The following is a 9,666-nucleotide window of genomic DNA, read 5'->3' as shown; positions in this document are numbered from 1 at the left end:
ATCAGATTTATGAAACCTTGCAAGTCTGAAGACAATGTAGTGATATCTTTAAAGCACTAAAAGAAAAAATATCAATATAGAATTCTATATCTACAAAATACCCAACAAAATATAAACTTTTATAGTCTCTCAGTAAACGCTGAGAGATTTAGAGCCTGTACTATAAAAAGTGTTAAAAATCACCTGTTTAGGACTGATTTTAAAAATTCAGAAATGGATAGCCCAATACTACCTAACTGTAATACAATAATGTTAGAACACTGAATGAAGCTGAATGTGAGAATGATAGAGGGAGGAGGCCTGGGGGCACAAATGAAATCAGAAGGAAAGATAGACAATAAAGACTGAGATGGTATAATCCAGGAATGCCTAGAGTGTATAATGATTGTAACTAAATGTGCAAATTTAAAAATGTATCTGCATGAGGAAAAACAAAGGAATGTCAATAATGCAGGGTGCTGAAAATAGATGATAATTAAGATTTTAAAACTTTAATGTATGTGTGAGATAAGCAAAAGATGTTTATTTGGTACAAAATTTATATTTTGATTAGTGCATTTCCTAATATAACTATGTGGACAGCTTAATCGAACACCATAGTACTTGGAACCTTGTGTAGGGTATGCGATTTTGTAGGTTTGTCCAGAGTGATGACCAGATAAATCCCAGAGCAATTTGAACAGTGAATAGGGAAGTATTTGCCGAGTCCCCTAGGGGGAATGGTGAGAAAGGGGGAGAATTCAACTTCCCCGAGTGGAGAATTCTTGATACACTCACAGATAGTGGGGACAGCCAAAGCAATAGGCCGAGCCTCCAATCTTGGGGTTTGTTCATATGACACTTAACCTCGCAAAGGATAGGCTAAGCTTACTTAAAATTAGCCTTAGTCACTCCCAAGAGAACCTCTTCTGTTGTTCAGATGTGGCCTCTCTCTCTCTCTCTCTCTCTCTCTCTCTCTCTCTCTCTCTCTCTCTCTCTCTCTCTCTCTCTCTCTCTCTCTAGATATCACCTTGTAAGTCAAGATGTAACGGAGAGGCTAGAGGGAACTGCCTGAAAATGTGGAGCTGTGCTCACGTGTCCATGTTTCCTGAAGATAATTGTATGATGATATGGCTGTCGTTGTGTGACTGTGTGGTTGTGAGAGCCTTGTGTCTAATGCTCCTTTTGTCTACTTTATCGATGGACAAGTAAAATATATGGATTAAATAAATGAACAATAGGGGGAACAAGTGTTAAATTTAGTAGATTGAAATGCTGGTGATTGGTGAAGGGGAGGGGTAAGGAGTTTGGAATGCATGAATTTTTTCCTGTCTTCTTTTTATTGCTTTTTCTGAATTGATGCAAATATTCTAAGAAATGACATGATGATGAATATACAACTATGTGATGATAGTCTGAGTTATTGATTATATAACAAGATGGAATGATCATATGATAAGAATATTTGTGTTTTTATGTGGTTATGTATCATAAATAAAAAAGAAATTAATTAAAAAAAGAAAGGGAGGGGTAAAGGGTATGGTATGTATGAATTTTTTTCTGTTGTCTTTTTATTTTTTTCTGAATTGATACAAATGTTCTAAAAAATGATCATGATGATGAATATGCAACTATGTGATGATATTGTGAATTACTGATTATATATGTAGAACGGAATGATCATATATATGTTAAGAATGTTTGTGTTTAAAAATCTAGAAATTAATTTAAAAAATTTTTTTTAAATCACCTGTTTAGTTAAAGTATAATGGAAAGGCTGGAGGGAGGTGCCTGAAAATGTAGAGCTATGTTCCAGTAGCCATATTTCTTGAAGATGATTGTATAATGATATAGCTTTTGCAATGTGACTGTGTGATTGTGAAAACCTTGTGTCCGATGCTCCTTTTATTTGCCTTATGGATAGACGAGTAAAACATATGGATTAAAAATAAATGAATAATAGGGGGAACAAATGTTAAAATAAATTTGGTAAACTGAAATGCTAGTGATCAATGAAAGGGAAGGGTAAGGGGTATGGTATGTATGGATTTTTTTCTTTTTATTTCTTTTTCTGAATTGATGCAAATGTTCTAAGAAATATCATGATGATGAATATACAACTATGTGATGATATTGTGAGTTATCGATTATATAACAAGAACGGAATGATCATATGGTAAGTATGTTTGTGTTTGTATGTGGTTATGTATCATAAAAAAAGTGTTAAAAGCATAAGGAAAATTATAATAGATGGAAATTTTTAACTATGTTAAGGAATAAAGAACCCCAGAAAGGGAGTTCTCACTACTAATTTTAGAGAAATTAAAAAGATTTATTTTTTATGAAAAAAGTGTAAACCAACAAATTAGATGACTTACATAAAACAGGCAAATGTCTAGAAAGACATCACCTCTGTTTTATTGTCTCCACTTCCTACTTCCAGACTATATATCTGCCTGTAGTGTACACACTGAAAACCACTGTTTTATTCCTACATACTTCTGTACTCATCTCGAAAGAATAGAGACATTTTTTAGATAATCGCAGTAAAATTATCAAATTCAGGAAATTTAACATTGATAAAATACTATTATCTAATATATAGTCCATACACAAACTTGTCAGTTGTCCCATTAATGTGCTCTGTAACAATTTTTTTTCCAATGCAGGATCATCCATAGTATAGTTGTGTGTGTGTGTGTCTCTCTCCCTCTCTCTCTTTTTTTTTTTTTACATCACAACATTGTTTATTATGTGAATTTTTACAATCAAACAAAAATATACAGAAATGCAATATATACAGCTAAATGCAGGATGGTGAATTTTTTTTCTCTTCTAGAGGTCATGATTCCCATTTCTAGTAAAATAAAAAGAGACTGTACATAAGTGAAAACAGGTTGGATATTAAATTCACAATTTTGCCTAAAAATGATCTATAAATGCATTTCCCACTGCTACTTAACATAAAGTGTAAAACAGAAGTTAAGAGAAAGTTACCTTGTTGGTTCCTATCATATGAAAGATGCTATCTTCTATTTGAGCAAGGCGAATATATGGAAAATGTTTAAATGAAATGTTCTTACAAAAATAAAGCAGTAATGGGTGTACAGGTGGTTCAGTGGTAGAATGCTCGCCTTCCATGCGGGAGACCGGGTTTGATTCCTGGACCATGCACTTAAAAAAAAAAAAAAAAGAAAAGAAAAAAGTGAAAAAAATTGAAGTGGTAATGAGATTCAGGCTAAAGAGAGCACTAAATGAGAATAATATATATTTAAAGACTCCAAAGCAAACAAAAACATGGTTATTTAAAAACAAACAAACAAACCTCTAGATGCAGTGTTACAAAAGACAAAGAAGGGCTTTATATATTAATAAAAGGGACAATCCGCCAAGAAGAAATAACGATCATAAATATTTATGCATGTAACTATATGCCCCCAAATGCATGAGTCAAACACTGGCAAAACTGAAAGGAGAAATTAGACACTTCTACAATAGTAGTTGGAGATTTCCATATACCACGCTCATCAATAGATAGAAAATCTAGACCGAAGATCAATAAGGAAAGAGAACTTGAATAATATGATAAATAAACGAGACTTAAAAGACATATACATGACCTTGTACCCCAAAACAGCAGGATATGTGTCCTCATCAAGTGCACATGATCATTGTCCAGGACCATCTACTGGATCACAAAACAAGTCCCAATACATTTTCTTCACTGACCATACTGAAGCTGGAAATCAGTAACAGGTAGGGAACTGGAAAATCCATAAATAAAGGGAGATTAAATAACACACTCTCAAACAATCAACGTCTCAAAGGAGAAATTACAAGGGAAATAAGTAAATATCTGAGACGATGGAAAACAAGAACAGAACATACCAAAACTTAAGGGAAATTTTAAGTCATATATATGTTACTAGAATAAAAATTAAGAGATAAAATGTAAAACAAACAAAAAAAGCTCTAGTTACAGTGTAAGTAATTGATGTCCAAGTTGGCATATTGGTAATTAATACATAAGTGGTGGTCAATAGAGGGTTTAAATGATCTTCCCTTTTTTCTTGTTCTTTTCCAAAGTTCTCAAAGAGTTCTGTTATTCTAATATACGTTGTTGAAATTCTCATTTTTCTTTCTCATCCTCAAACTGATTATGTTTTTCCTCTAATTTTTTGTGCTGTGATTCCAAATTCTTTTTCATTTGCTCATGGTGCCACTGGAGCTCAGCTTCAGAGTCCTTCGAGTTTCTGAACTTTTTCTTTGACCTTCGTTACAAACACATACCCTCTCCATCTTGGCTACGTGTTCTCTTTTTCCTTCTTCTAGCTGTGCCAGAGGGCTCTTAATAAGCTGCCCTTTATTCTTGTTGCTATCAACTCCACTATAAGTCATAGCTATGAGTTTTCTACTTCTACAATTATCCTAGTGCATGTTATTAGAGTCATCTTCAAGTCCTGCATGTGCATTCTTTTTTTAAATTTATTTATTAATTAAAAAAATTAACAAACCAAATAAAACATCAACATATGTATCAGTAATTCACAATATCATCACTTAGTTGCATATTCATCATTTCTTAGAACATTTGCATTAATTCAGAAAAAGAAAAAAAAAGACAATAGAAAAAGAAATAAAACGAACACAGAAAAGAAAAAAAAAGATTATACCTACCCTTACCTCTCGCTTTCATTGATCACTAGCATTTCAAACTAAATTTATTTTAGCATTTGTTCCCCCTATTATTTATTTTTATTCCACATGTTCTACTCATCTGTTGACAAGGTAGATAAAAGGAGCATCAGACACCAGGTTTTCACAATCACACAGTCACATTGTGAATGCTATATCATTATTCAATCATCATCAAGAAACATGGCTACTGGAACACAGCTCTACATTTTCAGGCAGTTCCCTCCAGCCTCTCCATTACATCTTGAATAACAAGATGATATCTACTTAATGCGTGAGAATAACCTCCAGGATAACTCTCGGCTCTGTTTGGAATCTCTCAGCCATTGACACTTCATCTCATTTCATTGTTCCCCTTTTGGTCGAGAAGGTTTTCTCAATCCCTAGGTGCTAAGTCTCAGCTCATTCTAGGGTTTTTCTCGATCCCTTGATGTTGAGTCTCAGCTCACTCTAGGATCTCTGTCCCACGTTGCCAGGAAGGTCCACACCCCTAGGAGTCATGTCCCACATAGACAGGGGGAGGGTGGTGAGATTGCTTGTTGTGTTGGCTGGCCTGCATGTGCATTCTTATCAGCATACTTCTTAGAATAGTAAAATAATGACGTTCACCATTTTCCATTTCAGCAACACCTCGAGGATACCACCTTCCTTTGATCCTTTTTGCCATTATCTTCAATAATAGTGTTAATACCTACTACAGCAAAAGGTAAGTGGTCCTTTATCTTTTTATTTTTCTTTATTATAGATGTTGCGGGTTTACAGAAAAGTCATGCATAAACTACAGGGTTCCATCTGCACTAATACTTCACTACCAACATCTCGCATTGTTGTGGAACACAGTTACAATTGATGATATCACATGTTTATAGTCATACTATTATTAAAGCCCATGGTTTACTTTAGGGTTTACTGTTTGCATAGTGGATTAAAAAAAGTATTCTTTTACCACTTATACAATCTAACATTTCCCCCTTAAATCATATTCAGATATATATTTCAGGGCTGTTAATTGCATTCACAGTTTTGTGCTACCATCCTTACCATCCATTACCAAAACATTTCCATCATTCCAAATAGGAACCCTATACATTTTAACCTTAACTTCTAATTCTCTCTCCTTACCCCATCCCCTCGTAGTGTATATTCTAGACTCTATGAGTTTGCTTATTTTAATTATTTCACATCCGTGAGAACATACAATATTTCTCCTTTTGTGTTTGGCTTATTTTACTCAACATAATGTCTTCAAGGTTAATCTATGTTGTCACATGTATCAGGAATTCATTCCTTTTAAATGATGAATAATATTCCATTTTATGTATACCACATTTTATATATCCATTTATCAGTTGATGGACACTTGAGTTACTTCCACCTTTTGGCAATTGTAAATAAGGCCATTATGATCATTGGTGTACAAATATCTGTCTGAGTCCCTGCTTTCAATTCTTTTGGGTATATACCTAGCTGTGGGATTGCTAGGTCACATGTTTGTTCTATATTTAGCTTTCTGAGGAATCACCAAACTACCTTCACATTGCTACCAGCAGTGAAATGAGTATTCCTTTTTTCTCTACATCCTTTCCAGCACTTGTAATTTTCCCTTTTTTCTGTTGTGAGCAGCAACTAACTGAACACCACCTACTTTGATTAAAACTTTGGATTGGTCCACTGTACAGTCCTTCTTATTCCATTACAAGGACCTGGATATTCCAAAGAATAGAAATCTGCAAATAATAATGAGTTGATTATTGTTGGCTTGCCCAATCCAGATTCACCTACTACCAGAAGTGTGAATTCAAGCCCTTTTTTCACTGATTTTCTGCATACTTGATTTGGGAGGTTTGCAAATCCTACATAGACTTTGCAGTTCTTCCATTGAGCCGTGGTGCTGCTGTTGAGTTTCCTCTCCTCAGCAGCATCAGATCTCACGCTAGTTGTGTCACTTTTAAGTCAGCTTTTGATACGTACTTTGGGCCATTTTGCTTTTACTGTCCTTTTAGACCCTCAGACTCTAGGTCTATGAGAGTTTCTTTCTGAAATCCAGCTGTTTTAGCTAGTCCTGGGTGGGTGGACAACACTAGGAATCATTGTGAGGGGAGGTCCAAGCCCTGAGGGGTCACCATCCTTCACTCCAATGTTCTGACCCATGAGAGGGACAGTTCTGGTCATAAATTTGCCTTTGCCTATACTGAATTAAGAACTCATGACTTAGTGTGGTTTCAGGGAGTCAGCACAATGGGTTTAGCTGTGACAGTTTCTGTTTCTTGGGAAACATGAAAGAAGTGAAACAGGGGAAGAAATGAAACGTGAATGAGAGATGTTACTCATGAAAACATGTCTGGAGCTATTTTGAGTGGACTGAGGATTGTGTAGGTGCCCTGAAGACTGTTCGGTTGCCAGGGGACCTTTTTTTCTTGTGGGTTGTCATGGAAGCATGTGACAGATGGCTCCCCATGGGCTGGGTATGACACTGGTATCAGGACTGCAGATGAAACACCAACCCAAGAGGTCACTTTGCTGGCTTAATTTAGTACTGTGGTGCATGGGCATCCTTCTGATCTTAGCTCAGCTCCCTCTCATGCAAGTATGTATTTTTAGTTTTTTTTGTGTGTGTGTGTGTGGTACCCACCTCTCACATGTGCAGTTTTCTTTACATTCTGCAGCACTGGTTATGGATTGACAGCATGCCTCCACAGCATTGGCTGTGGAGAAAGAGAATTGGTTTCTGTACCTCTTTGGGATCCAGATTTCATATAGGATTTTCAGATAAGGAGCATGAAAGCTAGTTCATACGCTACCTAGTAATGTGACCTTAAACACATCATGTAGACTCTCAGTTGTCAAATACCTTGCCTTCCTTACAGTTCATTCATTCATTCACTTCCTTATTAACAAATATTACTAAATACTATGTGTTAGATAGTGGGGATACAAAGAAAAATAAAAATTCCCTGCAGCTTCAGACATTAGCCTGAATTTCGCAGAATGTCAGAAGGGAAGGAAAAGCAGATCAGGAGGGACTGTCTAGCACAAATTTTAGTTGTATAGACAAAGAAATGGTGTCCCGCCCCAAATTAAAATGACTGTCCAGATGTCATACCCAGTCACTGACCTGGTCAGAATTAGAACCCAGGCTGCTTATTTTTTAATCCAAAGATCTTTCCTGTGCATCACTTGCTTTTGGCTAAACTGGAATAAGTTTCACTCTTTCTAGTTAGGTTTTTAACTACCTTAGATATCTAAACTGGGGATGCCCACGGTTTTGAACTGTTAAAAATAAAACCTCTCAAAATAAAAAAAAAGAACACATAACAACAAAAAAGGCGATTTTTAAACACAAAGTAATACATGCATATCATAAATAGTTCCAACAATTTAAAAGTATATAAGTGTAAACATTCCATTTCTGGTGTATTGCATTCTGGCAGCTTTAGCAAACCAGGACACCATCCTTTAGCTTATGTTGACTGTTGGCATTTCCCATTTTCTCTGGAAAAGGAAATAGAGAAGCCTCACTAGTACCAGTGTGATCACATGGCATCCCAGTGTGCATCAGAGCTGGGCATTTCCCTCTCTACTGGCCCAATCTCTTGGTAATGTGAGAAGTAGTCACCAGGCACCCCTGAGACATCTTTCCTGAGAGATATCTGGACCTGTTCTAGTTTGCTAGCTGCTGGAATGCAATATGCCAGAAATGGAATGGCTTTTATAAAGGGGAACTTAATAAGTTGCTAGTTTACAGTTCTAAGGCCAAGAAAATGTCCCAATTAAAGCAAGACTATAAAAATATCCAAATTAAGGCACCAACAAGAGGTTACCTTCACTCAAGAAAGGCTGATGAATTCAGGTTTTCTCTCTCAATTGGAAAGGTGAACATGGTAACATCTGCTAGGTTTCTCTCCAGGCTTTTTATTTCATGAAGCTCTCCTGGAGGCATTCTCCTTATTCATCTCCAAAGGTCTCTGGCTGCATGGCTCTCCTCGTGGCTCTTGTCATTCTAAAAGATACTCTCTCCAAAATGTTTCCTCTTTTAAAGAATTCCTGTAAACTAATCAAGATCCACCTGGAATGGGTGGAGTCACACTCCCTTTAATGAAAGGTCAATACCCACAATTGGGTAAGTCATATCTCCATGGAGATAACCTAATCAAGTTTCCAACATACAGTACTGAATAGGGATTAAAAGAAAAGGCTGCCCTCACAAATGGATCAGGATTAAAACATAGCTTTTCTACGGTATATGATCCTTTCAAACAGCACATTTGGCTTCCATTGGACTCCTGCTTGACACGGGGAGAAGCCCCCAGTCAGGCCTCAGTAGCAATTATCACCCACCACCGTGAGTCTCCTTAGATCTGCACATGGAAATTAGGCACCTATCACCTCTAAGGAAGCCAGAGGCTCAAAGTAGACTGAGTTTTTGTCTTGGGGAAGCCAGATCTGAGCCCCTAGATTCTTAGAGACACAGAGTTGCATTGAGGACATAGGAGAGAATAACAATGAGCCACATGAGAAGAAAAAGCAAAAGCACACAATCAAGCGTCCTGGTCAATAGCCATGATTTACCAGTCCACATAATCAGAGAGAAGTGTCTCCTGGCTGGTTCACAAAGTATATTGCCAGATTCAGCTTCCTAGGTTCTTGGTCATGTTGTAAGAATGAATTTAAAGATACAGCACAGCATAGAGGAAGCTGCTAGAACATTTATTGAATACTTACGTGAGAAGACATGTGGGCACTCTCACAGGAAAAGAGGGGTGAGAGGCAAGAGACTCCAGCAATGTGGGGCAATCTGCTTTTTTTTTTTTTACTTTGTTATTATTGTATAGTATAACATATATACAAAGCAAAGGGAAAAAAAGCAATAGTTTTCAAAGCACTCTTCAAAAAGTGGTTACAGGATTCATCCCAGAGTTTGTCATGGGCTACGATACAATCCTCTCTTATTTTCCCTTCTACCTGCTCCAGAATATAGGAGACTAGAGGGCT

At 36.5% G+C, this 9,666-nt stretch overlaps 1 pseudogene; it reads right to left on the bottom strand.

Annotated features, from left to right (window-relative positions):
- Positions 1–4,027: 4,027 nt before the first annotated feature.
- LOC143662416 (septin-7 pseudogene) lies at positions 4,028–9,408 on the bottom strand (annotated as a pseudogene).
- Positions 9,409–9,666: the final 258 nt, after the last annotated feature.

Source organism: Tamandua tetradactyla, chromosome 18 (assembly GCF_023851605.1).
Source record: "Tamandua tetradactyla isolate mTamTet1 chromosome 18, mTamTet1.pri, whole genome shotgun sequence".
Taxonomy (NCBI): Eukaryota; Metazoa; Chordata; class Mammalia; order Pilosa; family Myrmecophagidae; genus Tamandua; species Tamandua tetradactyla.
Note: the sequence above shows the minus strand (reverse complement) of the source record. Positions and strands in the feature narration are given on the sequence as shown.